The 13,976-nt window shown below is 44.9% G+C and overlaps 1 pseudogene; it reads left to right on the forward strand.

The window, feature by feature from the left end:
- Positions 1–1,132: 1,132 nt before the first annotated feature.
- On the forward strand, positions 1,133–1,250 carry LOC126428630 (5S ribosomal RNA; annotated as a pseudogene).
- Positions 1,251–13,976: the final 12,726 nt, after the last annotated feature.

The following is a 13,976-nucleotide window of genomic DNA, read 5'->3' on the forward strand; positions in this document are numbered from 1 at the left end:
GCTCTCTACGTCTGTGCATTAGCCAACTTGCGTTAGAATAGATAACACAGTAAATAGTTCTTTCTTAAACTTGGATTGAAGCAACTAAACAGACTGTAAATCTAACTACACTGGCTCTGAACGAGCTTTTGCGTTACCTCATTAACTAACTAGCCCAGTATTTGAAGACCCTTAAACTTTCATTATTTGGACAACCATGCTCATTAACAAAATTACACCGGTAAGTATGAGAAATGATAAGTCTTATTATAATTAATTATTAATTAATTAAAGCACAACAAACTATAACTCTTTAAATAACGAATGTGCTTTCATAAGCAGTTTTTGGACCTAGTCAAAAGTATGATTCAAGTTCAACGATTGTCTCATACTAAATTAGGACACTCAAAATTAAATTCACTAGGATAGGAATCCCGTCAGGGTTTTTCATTTGGGATAATCACGGGTGTAAGATTGAGTTTTTAGCAAGTCCACGATTATTATTATAAAATCAACAAAATTTCACAAATCCGTGGTCAATTTACATAGTGCCAAATATAAACAATTTAGTGGAAGGCTGGTGGCACTGGTGGCGTAATTTGCAGTGGCTGTTAACATGGCGGCGGTGCAGCCATAACAATACTGTTGGCCTCGCCCTCATACATATCTTCTTGGCGTCAGAATTATATTGACAGGGCCAAAAACCATGCCATGATAATGGTATCACCAAATGCAGCATCCGAGGCTCATAAATACTGCCCCTTAAGCTCTTCTGACCTCAAAACTCCAGGAATATGAGCCGTAATGATCCGATCCGCTACTGCTACCGAGATGTTAAATCAGCCAAGACTCCTTACCCGTCACAAACGACGTGTTGCCTCTTGCGCGCCAACCACACCTTTTCCACTCCACCAGATTACTTCCGTAGCTGCAGGGCTTCCCTACATCTTTTACATTCAGCCCTATGTTCCCTGATTATGGACCAAGTCATTTAAAGTATATTATATAACAATCGTCACAGAAATTATTTAAATTCATAAGCACATCTTAAACAAAGTCGGTCAAAAGTTTCACATAAGTGAGACATGTATACGTACTCAAAGAATTTCCATGACAGATACAACATTATACATAAGCAGTACAACAAACTGGACCCAACGACCTTGCCGCATTGGTAACACCGGTTCCTGTCAGATCACTGAAGTTAAGCGATGTCGGGCTGGGCTAGCACTCGGATGGGTGACCATCTGGTCTGCCGAGTGCTGTTGGCAAGCGGGGTGCACTCAGCCCTTGTGAGGCAAACTGAGGAGCTACTCGATTGAGAAGTAGCGGCTCCGGTCTTGTAAACTGACATACGGCTGGGAGAGCGGTGTGCTGACCACATGCCCCTCGATTTCCGCATCCAGTGACGTCTGTGGCCTGAGGAGGACACGGCGGCCGGTCGATACCATTGGGCCTTCGTGGCCTGTTCGGGAGGAGTTAAGTTTAGTTTAATACTACAAATCGACATAGAAATATCGATACAGATACAAAATACATCAAAAATAGGTGTTACAACACCTTACCCAGTCGTAATTGGAGGAGGGCATCCTGGATATTCTGGACTATCTGTTGGGCACAAACTTTTCAGAGAATGAAGGGCACTCATAGAATTGGGACTAGAAATTTAGCACTTGAAGAACATCTCATCCGCTCCAGTGCCCACAAGATTCCATACAATTCTGTATCGAAAACAGTTAACGCTTGAGGTAGTCAGATCTTGAGGAAACGATCTGAGAAAACAAGAGAGAACCCCCTGTTTCGACCTGTGGTGCTGAGGCAAAAGTCAGAAAATACCGCATTAAAACTGGAAGCAGGAGTGCAATTTCTCCTGTGCCACACCAAAGCTAAAATCACTCTGGGTCAATCCAGTAACCAGGGCGGCAGAAGATTAAACCCTCGATTTGGGGTCGTACTGGCTCCACACCGAGTGACTCCAGTAGTCAGAGGAGGATGATGATAAAAACTAAGCGAGTATCAGCAATTGTTTGTGTAAATCATAGATGTTAGGGTGGATGTGTAGGGCTGAGACAGCGGCCGCAGTAGCGCAGGCCCCAGCCTCGAGCCCTGCGGGCTGCCGCCGGCTAATCCCCTCCCCGAGTCCCTAATCCTCACAGGCGTCCGCTATCCCTGCAGCAACCACGGCGCCGCCCGGGTGTCGCCCCTAAGCCCCTCTTATAACGCGCTCCCACAGCCAGCACAAACATTTGTGCAGGCATTAACCGTACACGTGCAGAATACGGCGCGACACACCCCTGTTTGTGTTTGACGCCCAGTATCCAGTACCGGCTCCATAGCACTTTCGTAAGGGAGCGAGTGATCGGCAGTTCAGATCTAACGCCACGGGAATGGTGCTAATGTCAGCAGTACTACGCCACTGACGTTCTCTGCTGTCCACTAAAATTAACCAGTACATGGAATCGACTTGCAACTGACGCCAAACTAACTTGAAGTACGAGAGTCGATCCGAAAGCAATTCCTCGTATTTTTATTCTTGGAAACTACTGGAGATACACTGAAGAGCCAAAGAAACTAGTTGTTGTTGTTGTTGTGGTCTTCAGTCCAGAGACTGGTTTGATGCAGCTCTCCATGCTACTCTATTCCTGTGCAAGCTTCTTCATCTCCCAGTACCTACTGCAAACTACATCCTTCTGAATCTGCTAAGTGTATTCATCTGTTGGTCTCCCTCTACGATTTTTTCCCTCCACGCTGCCATCCAATTCTAAATTGATTATCCCTTGATGCCTCAGAATATGCCCTACCAACTGATCCCTTCTTCTAGTCAAATTGTGCCACAAATTTCTCTTCTCTCCACTTCTATTCAATACCTCCCCATTAGTTATGTGATCTACTACCCATCTAATCTTCAGCATTCTTCTGTAGCACTACATTTCGAAAGCTTATATTCTCTTCTTGTCCAAACTATTTATCGTCCACGTTTCACTACCATACATGGCTACACTCCATACAAATACTTCCAGAAACCACTTCCTGACACTTAAATCTATACTCGATGTTAACAAATTTCTCTTCTTCAGAAACTCTTTCCTTGCCATTGCCAGTCTACATTTTATATCCTCTCTACTTCGACAATCATCCGTTATTTTTCCCCCCAAATAGCAAAACTCATTTACTACTTTAAGCCTCTCATTTCCTAATCTAATTCCCTCAGCATCACCCGATTTAATTCGACTACATTCCATTGTCCTCGTTTTGCTTCTGTTGATGTTCATCTTATATCCTCCTTTCAAGACACTGTCCATTCCGTTTAGCTGCTCTTCCAGGTCCTTTACAATGTCATCGGCGAACTTCAAAATTTTTATTTCTTCTCCATGGATTTTAATTCCTACTCCGAACTTTTCTTTTGTTTCCTTTACTGCTTGCTCAGTATACAGATTGAATAACATCGGGGATAGGCTACAGCTCTGTCTCACTCCCCTTCCCAACCACTGCTTCCCTTTCATGCCTCTCGACTCTTATAACTCCAATCTGGTTTCTGTACAGCTGAAGAAACTGGTACACCTACCTAATCTCATACAGGGACCCCGGAAGTGCCGCCCGTTTGTTGCCGAATGGTTCTAGGCGCTTCAGTCTGGAACCGCGCGACCACTACGGTCGCAGGTACGAATCCTGCCACGGGCATGGATGTGTGTGACGTCCTTAGGTTGGTTAGGTTTAAGTAGTTCTAAGTTCTAGGGGGCTGATGACCTCAGATGTTAAGTCCCATAGTGCTCAGAGCCATTAGAACCATTTTTGAAGCCACCGCAAGCACGCGTAAGAGCTGCAACACGACGTGGCATGGACCCGACTAATGTCTGAAATAGTGCTGGAGGGAACTAACACGATGAATCCTACAGGGCTGTCCATAAATCCGCATTAGTAAGAGGGAGTGGAGATCTATCCTGAACAGCACGTTGCAACACATCCCTGATATCCTCAATAATGTTCATGTGCCGACAGTTTAGTGGCCAGCGGAAGTGTTAGAAGAGTGGTCCTGGAGCCACACTGTAGCAATTCTGGAGCTATGGGGTGTCGCATTGTGCTACTGGAATTGCCCGTCAGACTGCACAATGGACATGAATGGATGCAGGTGGTCAGACAGGATGCTTATGTATGTGTCACCTGTCAGAGTCGTATTTAGACGTATCAGGGGTCCTATACCACTTCGACTGCACACGCCCCACACTATTATAGAGCCTCCAGCGGCTTGAAGAGTCACCTGCTAGCATGCAGGGTCCACAGATTAATGAGGTTGTCTCCATACCCGTACACGCTCATCCGCTCGATACAATATGAAACGAGACTCGTCCGACCAGGCAACATGTTTCCATTGATCAACAGTCCAGTTCAGTGTTGAGGGCCCTACGTGAGGCGTTAAACTTTGTGTGGTACAGTCACCAAGGATACACGAGTGGGCCTTCGGCTCCAAAAACCCGTTTCGATGATGTTTCGTTCAATGGTTCGCACGATGACACTTGTTGATGGCCCAGAATTGAAATCTGCAGAAATTTGCACAAGGACTGTACTTCTGTCACCTTGAAAGGTTCTCTTGAGTCGTCGTTGGTTCTGTTATTTCAGGATCTTCTTCCGGTCGCAACGGTGTCGGAGATTTGATGTTTTATCGGATTCCTGATATTCACAGTACACTTGTGAAATGGTCGTACGGGAGAATCCCCACTTCATCTCTACCTCGGAGATGCTCTGTCCCATCGCTCGTGCACCGACTATAACACCAGGTTCAAACTCACTTAAATGTTGATAAGCTGCCACTGTAGCAGTAGTAACCCATCTCACAACTGCGCCAGACACTTGTTGTCTTATATAGGCGTTGCCGACCGCTGAGCCATATTCTGCCTGCTTACATACCTATGGCCTGAATACGCATGCCTATACCAGTTTTTTGCCGCTTCAGTGTATATACATTGAAACGTCTCTGTGGAGTCGTTTCGTAGACGCTTTTCTCACTGGATTCTGTGCATCCTATTCTGTCCACCGTCTAATTGCGGTTCAGTTTATTAACTCTCCCAGAAAGATTGAGCATTGAAACTAAGGCTTATTAAATGATATTATGCTTGATTTTTTTTGTTCCATAGAAAAACATGACCTGTATTTATTATGTTTTCCCCTTCAACCGCCGGCCGCGGTGGTTCGCGGTTCTAGGCGCGCAGTCCGGAACCGCGCGACTGCTACGGTCGCAGGTTCGAATCCTGCCTCGGGCATGGATGTGTGTGATGTCCTTAGGTTAGTTAGGTTTAAGTAGTTCTAAGTTCTAGGGGACTGATGACCACAGCTGTTAAGTCCCATAGTGCTCAGAGCCATTTGAACCATTTGAACCAGCCCCTTCAACCTACCCTATGTGTGCGTTAATGTGTTTTTACGAGTTGTTCCGGGTTTCTTTTGTGGGGGACGCTGAGTTGGTTGTCGTCTGCTAGGAGCAGATGATGTTTGCTTCTCGTTTGGAGGGCAGCACAGGATGACCAACTTAGGATCCCAATTCCTGGACAGAGAGGTTTACCCCTTATAGTCTGAGGTTGGTTTGTCAGGTTGGTGGCGGAAGCATACCCCTCTGGTAGCTTCTGTTGCACCGGTAGTTAGGCGAAGCTCGGTGGAGAAAGGACACTCTGCAGCTAGCGGTTGGTGAGCACAGTCTGTAGCTCCTAGAGAGTGTATCTGCTGATAGGAATTAGGTCGAATTAGAACTTCCCTATGTTAAATTCATGGCATATTTAAGTACTTCAGCTTAACTGAAGCGTGTGTACTTATGTATTTTCCGAATGTGGTGTAATTATTTTGTCAATAACCGGCGATGATGGTTGTTGAAATTAAGAGTGTGGAAGTTGCTTTGTTCCTTTCTGACAGTCGTGGGTATGTAGATGGAATGATTGAATTATTGTGTTCCACTTCCCTTTTGTGTGTTTTTCCTTTTTTAATGGCGCTATTGATCTATTTTTGCGAATTATTTAGTTAAATTTTTCATTCAGGCACCAGTCATGTGTATTCATAGGACGTGCATCAAATTCAGTAATGAAATAAATGTGCTACGTAAAAGATAAACTCTGCGTCGTTTATCTTTCTCATTGATGCCAGTATTCAAATTAATTTTCTATTCCCTGATTTTTTTTCCAAGTTAATCTGCTTGCTTGTGATGAACAAAAATGGGAGGAAAAATCAATTTAATTATACAAGCTCATTGATATACGACATACAATCCTGTTCATCTTGTTAGTGTCTTTAAAAAAATTGCGTTCTTATAATTAAATTCTTAATTTAATTAAACTGATAATTTCCGGTTCGGTCTTTTCTTAATTGTAAGGAAGGGCTTGGCCTGGGGGCGACCCTGTAATTTTTAAATTTATGATTGTCCTTGTGAGGTGGCTTAACCAGAAATTGCGCACAAGGGTTACATTCCATTACTCTTGGTAAGTAACGCATGTCGAGCCTTGGCTAGGATCCGTTTACAGTTCTACATACATACTTTACAACATCAAAACAGCACAGTTAAACAGAGCAATATGTCAGTCATTTTTCCACATACTCAGTACCATTCGTTACGCACTATTGCCAACTATGAACCAGAGCCTGCGCTTGTAAAAATCGGAACCAGCTGAGGCTAACCACTTCTTCACAGCTTTGACAACAGCATCAAAGTCTTGAAAATGTTTGCCATGTAGTGCATCTTTCAGAGGCCCAAAGACATAGAACTCTGAAGGCGCTAAATCGGGACTGTACGGTGGATATGGTAAGACAGTCCACCGAATTTTCCAAAGAGTTGCGTGGACGCAAAGCTGGTGCGGGACTGGCGTTATCGTGTTGCAGGTAAAAGTTGGCCTTCTTCTCTGGCCTTAACCTGGAAATTCGGGCTTTCAGTTTAGTAAGTGTCGTCTTGTAGCGTTCTAAATCGACTGTTTCTCCAGGCTCCAGGACATCCTAAAGAACCACATGCTGGCTATCCCAGAAGACTGTGAGCATCACTTTGCTGCAGACGGCTGTGTGCTGAATGTCTTCTTCGACGGAGAATTCGCTGGGACGTCTCATATCTGGTGATGATGCTATTTATAAAAGTATCATCTTTAGCTTCACACTGGACCAGCAGGTCCCAACAAATTTCTGTTCAATGAGTTTTTTGTTCTTCTGTGAGCATCTGCAGGACCCATCTCGCACAGACTTTGCCATAACCAAGGTTTTCCAACATTTTTTACAAGACATTACAGCCGACATTCAGGTTTGTGCACAATTCTCTGGTCGCTATCCTCCAATCAGTAGGGATGAGTTGATCGAGACCGTCTTCACTGCAAGGTCACTTTCCTCCAATCAGTAGGGACGAGTTGATCAAGACGGTCTTCACTGCGAGGTCGCTATCCTCTGATCAGCAGGGATGAGTTGATCAAGACGGTCTTCACTGCGAGGTCGCTATCCTCCGATCAGCAGGGATGAGTTGATCAAGATGGTGTTCACTGCGAGGTCGCTATCCTCCAATCAGCAGGGATGAGTTGATCAAGACGGTGTTCACTGCGAGGTCGCTATCCTCCGATCAGCAGGGATGAGTTGATCAAGACGGTCTTCACTGCGAGGTCGCTATCCTCCGATCAGCAGGGATGAGTTGATCTAGACGGTCTTCACTGGGAGGTCGCTATCCTCCGATCAGCAAGGATGAGTTCATCAAGACGGTTTTCACTGTGAGGTCGCTATCCTCCGATCAGCAGGGACGAGTTGATCAAGACGGTGTGCACTGCGAGGTCGTTATCCTCCGATCAGCAGGGATGAGTTGATCAAGACGGTCTTCACTGCGAGGTCGCTATCCTCCGATCAGCAGGGATGAGTTCATCAAGACGGTGTTCACTCCGAGGTCGCTATCCTCCGATCAGCAGGGATGAGCTTATCAGGATGGTCTTCACTGCGAGGTCGCTATCCTCTAATCAGCAGGGATGAGTTGATCAAGATGGTCTTCTCAGTGAGGGATGACAGCTGCGCAGTGTCAACTGGGCTGCACACACTTCTCAGCACCTTGAAAATGCTGTACACATGACCCCACATTGCCCATGTCTATTGTATCATCTCAATACACCTTTAGCAAGCGTCGATGGATTTCAGTCGGTGCAATATCTTCAGCAGAGAGGAATTCAATCACACATCGCTGTTTTATACGCGCGTCCACGTGAGACCCCATTTTGGAACACTCCTCTGCTAGCGCCAACTACCGCAGAACAACAGAACCACCTGCAAATGAAAGAAGAAGGTTCGAGCGTTAGCGCTACACGAATGACATCTGGCGCCGACGTCCAAGAAGTAGCCATTACTCTCGTATAAGTACTAGTGTGTGACATACAGTGACGGGAAAAAGTCCAATACCAGTGTAGAGTAATGAAATTACGGGACTACATTTGTCTGGGCAACATGTTTAAGTGATTAACATTGTGATACCACAGGCTAATGTAAGCGCGAGATAGCTATTGCAGATATGATACACTGGTACATCAATAACCGGTTTAATCACCATAATGTTGAACGCAAGCATGCAACGAGCACTGTGTTGTACAAGTGCCGGATGACAGCTTGTGGGATGGATTCCCGTGTCTGTTGTACTCGGTTGGTCAGTACAGGGGCGGTTTAATGCTTTTTGTGGATCACGTTAGAGTTGTGGTCCTATGATGTCCCATATGTGCTCGATTGGAGGCAGATCAGGTGATCGAGCAGGCCAAGGAAACATGTCGACGCTCTGTAGGGTGTGTTGGGTTACAACAGCTGTATGTGGTCGAGCGTTATCCTGCTGGAAAACACCCTCTGGAATGCCGTTCACGAACGGCAGTACAAGAGGTCGAATCACTAGACCTACGTACAATTTTGCAGTTAGGGAGCGTGGGATAACCACAAGAGCGCTCCTGCTGTCACATGAACTCGCACCCCGGACCGTAACTCCAGGTGTAGGTCCAGTGTGTCTAACATGCGAACAGGTTGCCTGTAAGCCCTCAACTGATCTCCTGACCATCACTTGGCCATCACTGGCACCGAGGCAGAGTCAGCTTTCATCAGAAAACAGGACAGACCTCCACCCTGCCCTCCAATGAACTCTCGCTTGACACTACTGGTCGCAAATGGCGGTGTGAAACGCCCAGCTTAACCCACAGGACAGGGCAGGTGGTTTAAATTGTGGAAAGGGGCCAAAATAAGGGGCTGTCAGTTACACTCGAACATACAACTTTATTATTTGATCAAACATTACAAGAGCCACCCCAAAAAAATTTTTTTAAACATACAGCTTTAATCTATGGGACTTAATTACCAGCTGAAAGCCACTTTAATTTAAAAATGGCTGAAGGCCAATAACTTAAAACGCAAGCATAATCAGAAATTTAAAAGGCAAGCCTTATCTTACAACAGTTCTTTATTTAAGTTGAAGGCCAAAGAATCTGAGATATTCAGAGCAAACAATTTGAATTCAAAATCGACTGAAAGCCCAACACTTAAGGCTAAACAACATTAAATTCTCTTTTAAAAAATAAGGCCTTACGTAAAACAGTTCTTAATTAAGCAAAACTCAACCAAAACACAAATTTAAAGGGCAAAGCCTTATCTTAAAACAATTCTTTAGTTAGGCTGAAGACCCAAAGAATCAGACACTTCAAGAGCAAACAAATCAAATTCATATCTGCCGAAGGTCTAACACTTAAAACTCCATAACATTAATTTTTTTAATGCCAAAGGTCTTACGTGAAACAGTTCCTTAAATTAGGTTGAAGGCCTAAAGAATGTTACGTCTTAAGAGAAAAACAACCTTAATTTTTAAAAAATCGTCCTGAAGACATACAAGTACAAACAACAGGAACAAACAAAAAAAGATCGCTCAGATCTTCGAGGGTCGGCCTGCAATTCAAACACTAACCCTCGCCTAGGTGAGACAGGCAGTTGGGCCAACCATTCACAATCCGACGACAACCCAACCGACCGACAGTCAACGGATCCACCGACAAGATAACTTCCACTTCACCCGACCAGGGCACATCACGGAGTTCAATGGAAGAACGTAGAAGGTATTGGCGCCCACATCCAATCATACATGGAGCTGTCAAACTACACACTGTGCTGGACAGCAACAACACAATGAGGAAGCTACACTGCCTGAAATTTAGGTCAACGGCCATGGCACGTAACCGGAACATTAATGGCCACAAGGCAGACGATTCCGCTGGTGCACTTCAATTCAAATAACCAAATACAGTGAAACTCCACCGGAGGGTGGGTAGAATTTTCCAACTTGAAAACCACATTGTTGCTTGCGGGAATATCCCAACAGTTGACAACGAACTCCAAATGACACAATATGATCAGTCTTGACTTGCTGGTAGATTAAATCAAAACTCAACTTTCGTGTCCAGGATCGGTGAGCCACGGACCTCGTAGCAAAAGGAACAGCCCCACACACCTGACACTGCACAGAGACCGCTAGCGGCCCCGGCCAAACCACGTTCTGCGGAGAATTCCTCGCTGCTCTGTGCCAACCGACCAACTGCCCAGGCCCAGAAATGGTGAAAGGACCAAATATACATCAGCCGATGAGGCGACTAACTGATAGACCAACCAACAGTTGTCCGGCTCCAGTCTCACTCCGTTGGACAGTTCATGTGTGTCACCAGTGGTCGGCGAGCACTGGCTGTTGGGGCCTCACCTACTTCACTGCTGCTGCGTCCCGAATGCACTCCTGATCCGTCTCCGACCTGACTGCCGGACACACAACGACCCGGAAATACTATCGATGACTGCAGCGATGACATGGCAGTGCACTTTTCGATACGCACTGCTGCTGCCACTCACGGGCACGTACGGCAGGAAGTTAGTGATGCCAGTAAATGGAATAAGAAAATGAGATGGGAATACTGTAATAGAAGATGACAAACAATAAATGGGATAAACATGAGCCGTGCACGGTTCACAGTGGTTTCAGGTCAGTTGAATGCACGCTACACAGCGTCTGGCTCGGAGGTATCTCTCAAGTAACCGATTTGTAACAGTTCGTTGTGTCACTGCAGTGGCAACTGCCGCTCACATTGCTGCTGCAGACGCAGTGCTATGCACTAGAGTCATACACCGAACACGTTGGTCTTGCCTCTCGGTAGTGCCACCTGGCCATTCGGAGCCCGCTCTTCTTGCCATGGTACATTGTCGTGACCACCTCTGCCAGCAATCATGTACATGGGCTACATTCCTGCCAAGTCTTTCTGCAGTATTGCAGAAGGAACCTCGAGCTTCTCCTGGCCCTATTGCCCTACTTCGCCCAGTCTCAAAGGTAAATAATGCACACGACAGATAAAAGGTGTATTTAAAGCAAACCTGATTTGCATCCACATAGTGGTGCTACTGCTTCAAGAAGAATATAATAATTCCAATCCCAAATAAAGCAGGTGTTGACAGATGTGAAAATTGCCGAACTATCAGTTTAATAAGCCATGGCTGCGAAATACTAACACGAATTCTTTACAGATGAATGGAAAAACTGGTAGAAGCTGACCTGGGGGAAGATCAGTTTGGATTCCGTAGAAACGATAGAACACGTGAGGCAATACTGACCCTACGACATATCTTAGAAGAAAGATTAAAGAAAGGCAAACCTACGTTTCTAGCGTTTGTAGACTTAGAGAAAGCTTTTGACAATGTTGACTGGAATGCTCTCTTTCAAATTCTAAAGGTGGCAGGGGTAAAATACAGGGAGCGAAAGGCTATTTACAATTTGTACAGAAACCAGATGGCAGTTATAAGAGTCGAGGGACATGAAAGGGAAGCAGTGGTTGGGAAGGGAGTAAGACAGGGTTGTAGCCTCTCCCCGATGTTATTCAATCTGTATATTGAGCAAGCAGTAAAGGAAACAAAAGAAAAATTCGGAGTAGAAATTGAAATCCATGAAGAAGAAATAAAAACTTTGAGGTTCGCCGATGACATTGTAATTCTGTCAGAGACGGCAAAGGACCTGGAAGAGCAACTGAACGGAATGGACAGTGTCTTGAAAGGAGAATATAAGATGAACATCTACAAAAGCAAAACGAGGATAATGGAATGTAGTCGAATTAAGTCGGGTGATGCTGAGGGAATTAGATCAGGAAATGAGACGCTTAAAGTTGTGAGTTTTGCTATTTGGGGAGCAAAATAACTGATGATGGTCGAAGTAGAGAGGATATAAAATGTAGACTGGCAATGGCTAGGAAAGCATTTCTGAAGAAGAGAAATTTGTTAACATCGAGTATAGATTTGTGTCAGGAAGTCGTTTCTGAAAGTATTTGTATGGAGTGTAGCCATGTAGCTGGCCGTGGTGGCCGAGCAGTTCTGGGCGCTTCAGTCTGGAACTCCGCGACCGCTACGGTCGCAGGTTTGAATCCTGCCTCAGGTTAGTTAGGTTTAAGTAGTTCTTGAGGTGTCAGGTCAGAGACGTGTTCTGAACACAATTTCGACACAAAGCAGCTCAATAGGCTGTGGAGTGGAAGGGGTAGGCTAGCAATAGAACAGTGCATCACCATCGACTAGACACTCATTTATTGAACACATAAGTCAGGTAGTACCCAAAAGGAACAATCAGTACAAATTTCCTTTAAGTCACTCAAACTTTTATACAGGCAAATAGCAATCATTTAACTGAAAGCCTTTTAAGAAAGCAAGACAAGAAAATTTGAATGATGGGTTAAAATCATATTTAAATAGGCTCTGACCGAGCACATATTCTAAAACGAAATACTTCCTTTAAGGAACCAGCTATCAAAATTACATAATCTTCAACAACCATATTACATCCAAGACACTTAAGATAAAACAGTAATATATAACATCAGAAAGCTGCAGTTCTAAGTTTTAAGCAGCACGTTTCAGATGGACTGCACTGCAACAGTACAATGCAAGTCCCTCAGACGATCTCCCCACACGGGAAGTTATTGTCGCAATCGATAAAATATCAACATCATTCCATGTACAGACCTAAAACAAACTAAAATCTGTCGTACAGTTAATTCCCTTTCAACATAACATACATCACAAGTCTAGCCCTAGGACGGCACCGACACCCCGCAATTTAGCACGCGAAAAACTACAGCGATCCACTCGTCACGTATCCTTTCAAAATCCAAGAACAGAGAGCCGACTCCCCAATAGCGGAACATTTAACCACGCACAGCGTGCGGGTTTGCGGGATGCTGATCTTGCCCTTAACCTCAACACCAGTTCAAATACTAGTCAGCCTACAATCTTGAACCACCATAAACGTTCCTTCAGTTACTACATAGATAGCCAATGTGATAGGCAAACAGACCAGCATATGATAAAAGCTTATGCAGTTTCCTTACTGGACCACCCATATGAATTGTAGCTGTAATTTTTTTTTAACGTGATCACACCCACAATCAAAAGACAAACAACGCCAATCATAATAACAGTAGCACATAAGCAAGTAGCAATGGTAACTTCTGCTTAGATTGGCTACAAATCAGCGCGTGATTTAACACACCAGAGAACAGTCTTTACAACATAACCATCAATACAATAGCAAATTACTCACACGTGTGTCCGCATCTCGTGGTCGTGCGGTAGCGTTCTCGCTTCCCACGCCCGGGTTCCCGGGTTCGATTCCCGGCGGGGTCAGGGATTTTCTCTACCTCGTGATGGCTGGGTGTTGTGTGCTGTCCTTAGGTTTAAGTAGTTCTAAGTTCTAGGGGACTTATGACCACAGCAGTTGAGTCCCATAGTGCTCAGAGCCATTTGAACCATTTTTTACTCACACGTGTACTCCCCCACGATTTCGATTCGCAAAGCCATAGACAAAACGTGGAGAACGTATCACTTAGACCAACATAATGGTGCTCCCTCAGTTACCCCAAATAACTGACTCTCTTAGTTGCGCAGCAAAGAACCAGACCTAATCAAACCACCACAGTTTTCGCCTCTAAATTGTCACAGTACAAGCGAGACTCAATCACAAATGTAAT

The sequence above is a fragment of the Schistocerca serialis genome, chromosome 12, assembly GCF_023864345.2.
Source record: "Schistocerca serialis cubense isolate TAMUIC-IGC-003099 chromosome 12, iqSchSeri2.2, whole genome shotgun sequence".
NCBI lineage: Eukaryota > Metazoa > Arthropoda > Insecta > Orthoptera > Acrididae > Schistocerca > Schistocerca serialis.